The following is a 6,602-nucleotide window of genomic DNA, read 5'->3' as shown; positions in this document are numbered from 1 at the left end:
ATGATGGTAATTTTCCTGAGGCCTCCCGTTCCTATGGAACTGTAAGTCAATTAAACCTCTTTCCTTTATAAATCACCCAGTCTCATGTATGTCCTTATAGCAGCCTGAGAATAGACTAATACATGTATTGATTATTCACCTCCTAATGTTAGCCCTGTAATACCTATCACAGCTATTTTGAAGCTCTTGCTTATTTTTGCAATGACTCCTTTCTGTTTGCTCATGACTTTTTTTTATTCTTAACATATAAATTTTCCAGTTGAATCTCATCTGGATTTGCTTTTCATTGTATTCAGTGTGTTTCTAAATGCCTTCATTGCACTTATTTTTTGGAGGTAATGTTTTCTAATCTCAGTTTGTTCTCTCTACACTAATGAAAAGTATACTTGTATATGATATTTGGGGAATGTGCCATACATTAAAAACACTACTTATTTGCATCAAAGTCTCAAAAACAATCAATAGAAAATAATTTTTGGAATAGTATATGTTAAACCAATGTACATGTCATCTGTCATTTCTGCTCATTAGCTTGTAAAATGATTACTCTGGCTTCTGTGAGGAAAATAAACTGAAGGGGGCAGAACCAGAGGTGGGAGGCAACTGAGCTGGTTGTTAAAATTATTAAAGTGGGGAAGGATACTGATTTAGGCTGTAGAGGTGGGAGTAGCAACAGAAATGACCTCATTTAAAAAATGTAAATAGAACTGGTAAGACTTAGTGATGGATCAAACTATGACTGAAAAAAAGAAAGCAATATGAAGAATGACTGTGCATGTGTTTGAATTTAAACACTGGGTTGAGAAAGTTGCCTTTCCCTAAAATGTAGAAATAAAAGGGGAGCACGTAAGCAAAAGATCAGGAGGTTAATTCTGAACACCTTACGTGTGAGGCACAGGTTGCACAACCAAGAGGAAATGTCAAATTGGGAGTGAGAAGGAATATTCCAAGTTTCCAGAGAAATTCAGGCTGGAGTTATAAATCGGAAAGTTATTGGTGTATAGATAATAGAAACAATGAATGCCATTGCTAAGATCTGCTGAGTATCAAGGGACTGTGCTAAGTGCTTTACATGTATTATCTCAATTAATATTCAAAATACCTTTTAACCTAAATATTAATATCAACTCAATTTTACAGATGATGAATCTGAGACACAAAGATTATACAGCACGTAAGTGACTGTCAGGATTCAAAATCTTGCACTCTGACTAAAAGCTCTGCAGGCAAAACCACTGCATTTCACTCATAGTACAGCAGGAGAGGGAAAAAATAGGACACAAGACTTAATGCTAAGCAACTTGGCATTTAGAAGATGAGTGAATAAAAGTAATAAGGAAAGATAGCTAGGAATTTCTGACCAGAAGAGTAGTTATGTAAACTAAGAAAAAGAAACTTCAAGAAGGAAGTGACATTTACCTGTTTCTATGGGTGTTAAGGTGTGTGGTAAGATGAGAACTGAAAGTGTCCATGAACCTGGTAATGAAAGGTCCACAATGCTCTCAGCCAGGTTAGTTTTGATGGGCATAGAAAAGCCAGATGGAAATGGGTGAGAGTCAAAATGGCAGAGCATAGTCACTCACTGGACATGTCCTGTGCTTCAAACACATAGATATGACAGATTAAATTTAAAATAATAAAATAAAAGAAAATAATAATAGTAAAACTAAAAAAGAATAACAGAAACAAGAATAGAACAGAAATGCAAACATGAGGGCTAAGATTGTGAGCATGATGTGTCCCGGGCCCAGGGAACTAAAACTATCACTTAGAATGAAGAAGAGGACTAGCTTCCAGACTTGTAACTAGTGGCTATGGTGTGCCATTCTACTTTCTACCTGGCTGATCTCAAAAGGAGAAGAAAATAATCCCATATCCATTTCAGACGAAGAGTTAAAAGGTTTTAGAAAGCAAGCCCAAGGAAAAGGGTAGCTTTTTCACCAGGAATTCAAGGAAGCTACAGATAGCTCTATAATTGTCTCTGCACAGGGTAAAGCACTTAATTTGCCTTGTGAACACACAGTTAGACTGGGACTTGATACACCACATGTAAGTAGCTGTGAAAACATTAGCTAAGAAGAGATACGCAGGGGTGGAAATGAACAAAAAGGGATAGAAGAGTTCACTGAGAATACAACTGATATTAAAAAGATGGAAATATGTGAAAGAGCAATTAAGAGACATGGAAGATGACTGAGGGTCCCCAATATACCTCTCAGAGCAATTCTAAAAATAGAAGAGTAAGAGAATGAAGAGAAAGGTGGAGAGGCAATATTTGAAGAAATAAAATATCAGAACTTCAGTGAAAACGGTCATGAGTCTATAAATTAAAAAATATACTAGCAGCACTGAACACAAAACTACATAAAAAGGGAGTTGTAAAAATTACCACAAATAATTGACAACCTTCAGAGATATGTCAATTAGAATTATAGCACAATTCACACTAGCAAAAATAAAGCCAAAAGGTGAGTCAGCAAATATATACAGAACACTGAACAAAAACAACTATTACCTAAATTTAAAAATCTGTCATACTAGCATTGAAGAGTAAGGTAAAATAAATAGATTTTCCAGCACAGAGAGACAAATATAATTTAACACAACAGAAATCCTTACTGAGAGAACAAGTAAGGAAAATACTTCAACAAGTAATAAACTATACCCAGAAGAAGAAAAACTATGGGACTCAAAAAAATATTGTTTTTAAATGGCAGTAAATTTAATTATTGAGTATAAATTCTAATACCTTTTTAAAAAGGTAAAGGTAAACTTTAAAATGAGGATGGACATACTTAGAGGGAATTAAAATATTCTAGAGAATAGAAAAGGATGCTAAAAAAAAGTCTCACCTTTGCTAAAAACATTGTAAGTATGCATGTTTGAAAATGTTTAAAAATATTAAAAGAACAAACATAAAATATTTAGCTTTAAAGTGAACAGAATTAACAGAATAGAAAAAACTCAATAAACTGAACAAAAAGCATAAATATTTTACAAAACAAAAGAAAGTAATGAAAAACAATGGTAGACATAAAACAATGCAAGATGGTAAAACATATATATTTTTAAAAAATAACAAATAAAAGTGTATTACATTCACTCTGGCCTAAAGGTAGTTGTCTTCCACAGCCTTTTACTTCTTCCTGAGTTTTCATCATCCATTTAAAAGCATGCAGCTATGTGTAGCCATGTAACCAGGCCCTGGCCAACGGTGTACAAATGTAAATGCTGTTTGTTCCTCCAGGGTATTTTTAAAATCCTTGTCCTGGAGGATTCACTCCTGTCTGCTGGCTGGAAATGGTAATGACTGGAGCAATCAGTGAAGCTATGTGCTGAGGGTAGAAGAACCATGATATTACTGAATCCCTGGGTGAGCTTGTGGAGTGAAGCCTACCTGCCCCTAGAATGTTATGTGAAAGAAGTAGTCTTCTATCTTGTATAATCTAGTGAGCTTTGATTCTCTTTGTTATAGCATATTAGCTTTTACCCTACCAAATGTACTTATACATCAAAAGTAAGAGGCAGAGATATTGATTGGGTTAAAAATCAAGTCATAAACTGTTTATAAAAACATCATACAATAATGCCACATAGAAATATTGAAAATAAGTGGATGAAAATTTACATTCAAATACAAAACAACAATTGTGTGGCAATATTAATATCAGACAAAATTTAAGTCAGAAATCTTACTGGATAAGTCATTTAAAATTTTGAAAAAGCAATCTGCTGAAAATATATAAAATAATGATTTTGTGTGTACCCAGTAACCAATTGAAACTACAGTGAAAACTAAACTAAATATTATAAAATACCTGGATTTAAACTGGATATTATAAAATATCTAGTTTCATCAGAAGCTACAAAATTAAGCTCACAAATATAAATAAGGGCACAAAAATATGAAAGCTAAAATCAACAAGCATGATCTGATAAAGATATAGAGATCTCATGAGATATTATATACATAGATGTGCATTTCAAGTATTTGTAAAACAATAAAGTAAGTCCAACAAAATTTCAAAAATCCAAAATCATGTTGATCATAGTATTTAATTATAAAGTGGCAGGAACAAAGAGGACAATTAATAATTTTAATTTTTCAATTTAATAAATGTAAAAAGCACACAATGTGATAATTTAACAAATGGTACAATAGAATGAGGGAAAAATCTGAATAATAATAGCTGAAATAATTAATAACACAAAAATATTGTGTTTTAGAAGATAAACAAATAATAAAATATGCCACAAAATTTAAAATATTAATCTCTGAGGTAATTAAAATAAAAAAAGAGATAACATGCATACACATTAAAAATGGGAATACAATACCACTACACACAATATAGTAAAATAGCAGTAAAATGAAAATATTCTAGGTATAATATAAATTCCAAAGAAATAACTTGAGGACTTTTTGTATTGCAAAAACATGCCTGAAAGAAAACAATGAACAGGAATAATCTTTGTATTTATATATATTAGACAAAAGTGAATGCTATATAAAATAGAAAATGAGAACATCTCATATACTGTTGACAAACAGAAATGAGTCCAGCCAGTTTGAGGGCAATTTGACAATCTTAAATATGCATCTCCTTTGAATTAAGTCCAGTTTTTTATCACCAGTTAATTCATTATTTTAAACATAACAAAGTTCAAATGTCATAGGAGTTGTGTTGCTTTAGGCCAACAAATATATGAAAAAAATGCTCAATATCACTAATCATCAGAGAAATGCAAATTAAAACTAAATGAGATATCATCTCATACCAGTCAGAATGGCTATTACTAAAAAGTCAAAAAATAACAGGTATTAGTGAGGTTGCAGAGAAAAGAGGATGTTTATACACTGTTGGTGTGAATGTAAATCAGTTCAACCCCTCTGAAAAACAGAATGGAGATTCCCCAAAGAACTAAAACCAGAACTACCACTCGACCCAGCAATCTTATTGCTAGATATCTTCCAAAAGGAAAAGAAATTGTTCTATCAAAAAGACACCTGCACTTGTAAGTTTATCTCAGCACTATTGACAATAACCAAGTCATGGAATCAACCCAAGTGCCATCAGTTTGGGGTTGGATAAAGAAAATCGTGCATGTACACACTGGAATACTCTGCAACTGTACAAAAGGATGGTATCATGTCCTTTGCAGCAATATGGATGCAGCTGGAGGCTATATAGGTGAATTAATGCAGAAACAGAAAATAAAATGCCACATGTTTTTACTTACAAGTGGGAGCTAAATAATTGGTACAAATGAACATAAAAATGGAAATAGGCTGGGCATGATGGTTTATACCTGTAATTCCAGCACTTTGGGAGGCCAAGGACTGTGGATCATCTGGGGTCAGGAGTTCAAGACTAGCCTGACCAATATGGCTAAATCCCATCTCTACTAAAAATATAAAAAATTAGCCGGGCATGGTGGCGGGCACCTGTAATCCCAGCTACTTTGGAGGCTGAGGCAAGAGAATTGCTTGAACCCGGGAGGTGGTGGCTGCAGTGAGCCGAGATTGCGCCATTTCACTCCAGCCTGGGCAACAAGAGTGAAACTCTGTCTCAAAAAAAAAAAAAGAAAATAATAGACACTGGAGATAACAAAAGTGGGAGGGAGGAAGAAGGAGGGGAAAGGCTGAAAAACTACCTATTGGATACTAGGTTCATTATTTGGATAGGGGGTTCAGTAGAAGGTAAACCCCAGCACTATGCAATATACCCACATAACAAATTTGCTTATATACCCCATGAACCTAAAATAATTTGAAAGAAGAGTTGCATTGCTTTCTTAATCTGAAATGGGATCTGTGGGTTGTGTGCCCCAAATTTTACTTAATCCTAGTACATTAAGGGACACTACTGAGTTTGCTTCCACTCTAGCATAGATGCTCATGTTCTCAGGAGGAGTGGTTTGCAAATCAGCCTGTCATGCTTCTCTCTGGTGATGGCAGCAGCTCAAAAATTCATCAGAGTGGTGGATGATGAGCCTCCCTAGTTACCAGAGATAAAAAAAAAAAAAAGATTTGTCTTTGCCCTATTTTATAAGCAATGGGTTGATTCAATATAAGACACCTGTCCTCACATTGCCATTTACCTCAAAAATGTTCTCTTGATGATATCTTGAAATATTGCCTATGATTTTGTATTTTGTCTAGATGATTACCATCATATAGACACAATGTTATCTCTTTCCTACAGATTTATGCACACATTAGTTCCAATATTCCACTAATGTCTTTTACTCTGCTGAACATCAGTGTCATCATTGATATTTTTAGTTACTTGGTCCCTCAGTTTATTCTTCTGTAAATTGGGATGTTGGACTATGCCTACATATAGCTAATTCTAAAACTTCCATCAACCTACAAAAATAAAGAGATATAGAAATGTCCTGTTCTAAGTTATATCAAAAAAATCATCAATTTCTCACTTTGGAGAAAACAAGGAAAAAGTAACAGAGGTGTTAAAAATTAGTTGCTCTGGTTTTTACTTACTGTATTTTTTCTTTCTTTGTTATTTTAAATTCTGTTACCTTTTTTTTTTTTTTTTTTTTTTTTTTTTTTTTTTTTCTTTTTTTTTATTCCCGGCGGTTGG

The sequence above is a fragment of the Theropithecus gelada genome, chromosome 3 (assembly GCF_003255815.1).
Source record: "Theropithecus gelada isolate Dixy chromosome 3, Tgel_1.0, whole genome shotgun sequence".
NCBI lineage: Eukaryota > Metazoa > Chordata > Mammalia > Primates > Cercopithecidae > Theropithecus > Theropithecus gelada.
Note: the sequence above shows the minus strand (reverse complement) of the source record.